We start from the raw sequence: 1,695 nt of genomic DNA on the forward strand, positions 1-1,695 counted from the left end.
CCCCCCACACACTTACTTTTACCTTTATTTAGGAGGCTGGCTTCTGACCCTGTTGGGGGAGGTGCTACATCCCAACAGAAAGACGGAAATCTCCATAACTCTGGTCTCTTGCTTGACTGCTGTGTTTTCCAGTCTATTTGAAAATTTCATCATAAGATGCTGTTCATTGCAGAGTCAATAATAATATTCTCTTTTCGTCTGATTTTTAGTTTTAGTAATGGTTTTACTGCATAAGGTCATATGAGTTCTTACAGGGAATCGGGCTTACTCTGCTCACATCTCTAGCTTCAACAGCACAGAGTCTGCTTTGGCTATCAAGGCACCCCGGAAATATCGGGTCACAAGAGAGAAGAGAGTTATAAACATACGAAAGAAGTAGAGGAAAATGACAATAATAAGGATGAGGAAAGAAAAAGCAACAGTTCCCTGTTGCAATTCCGACACAGTTATGAGCATGACATTGATGAATCAGTCCATTAACAATTCTACTGTGCAACTTTTGGAATGTCCTAAGGATACTTCAGTCAGTAGCGTTTGATACATGCATAATTCTACATCATCTGACACAATAAATTTAATCTATGACGCCGAGATATGGTCACTCAGAGTTGACCTAAAAAAATGAGGCTAGGCAAAATTGTGCGAAATCAGATAAACGTAACAATGTGTTTGGGTGTATATGGAGGTGCATCAATATTGGTGGAAGGGACACGTATTGAACCATCATCATCATCATCATCATCATCATCATCATCATCATCATCATCATCATCATCATCATCATCATCATCATCATCATCATTATCATTATCATCTAGTGCCAGATCTGCGACAGACATGGGCGATCTTGGTCTCCATTCATTCCTTTGCTCGGGTGCTCCTAAAAAAGCTACGTTTCCGTGATCTTTCCCTGTTACCCATTTATTTAGGTTCCCTAAGTAGGTTGCTCTGGGCCTACCCCTGCCTTGTTTGCCTTCAATTTTGCCAGTGAGAGCTAGATGTCCAAGACCTTTATGTCTATTCAGGTGTCCCAAAAACTGCATTTGTCGTTTCTTGATTGTTTTTAACATTGAGCGTCCCACGCGGGCTTCATCAAGCACTACCTCATTTAATTTCTTTTCCTTCCACGATATTCTCAGCAGTCTCCTAAGAAACCACATTTCTGTTGCTTCTATATGAAATGAAAAGAGAATATTATTGACCCTGCAATGAACAGCATCTTCTGATGAGATTTTCAAACTGACTGGAAAACAGAGCAGTCATAAAGAACTTGGACTTAACATAATGTGCCATTAGTATAGCTTTGTTTCTGTTTAGGAGCTATTGGTTTCATATATAGAGTACGAAACCTTTTTTTTTTGCACATGGGCTGTGCTAGTTACATTTTGGACATGATCATCTATCAGTGAGGAACAGAGGCCACGAAACTGTCACGGTTTTTTGTGGTTTGGTGTGGAATGAACAAAGCCGCCCTCGTGAGAATCACAGAACAAAGGCTTGGTTTAGTGGACTACATCGCACAAGTGCTGAACACGTCTTGTCTTACCTTTGTTTTTGGCGTAAATTCAAGTAGTTGAAGTAGACATCTCCATGCTCGACAAAGCATTTTTTCAAAGGGCCAATGCCACTAGATAATATTCTTGGCAAAATTAGATCATATCAACATAGGACTAATCACCAGAACAATAGGGGGGG

This window comes from Aplysia californica, unplaced genomic scaffold (assembly GCF_000002075.1).
Source record: "Aplysia californica isolate F4 #8 unplaced genomic scaffold, AplCal3.0 scaffold00437, whole genome shotgun sequence".
NCBI classification, from domain to species: Eukaryota; Metazoa; Mollusca; class Gastropoda; order Aplysiida; family Aplysiidae; genus Aplysia; species Aplysia californica.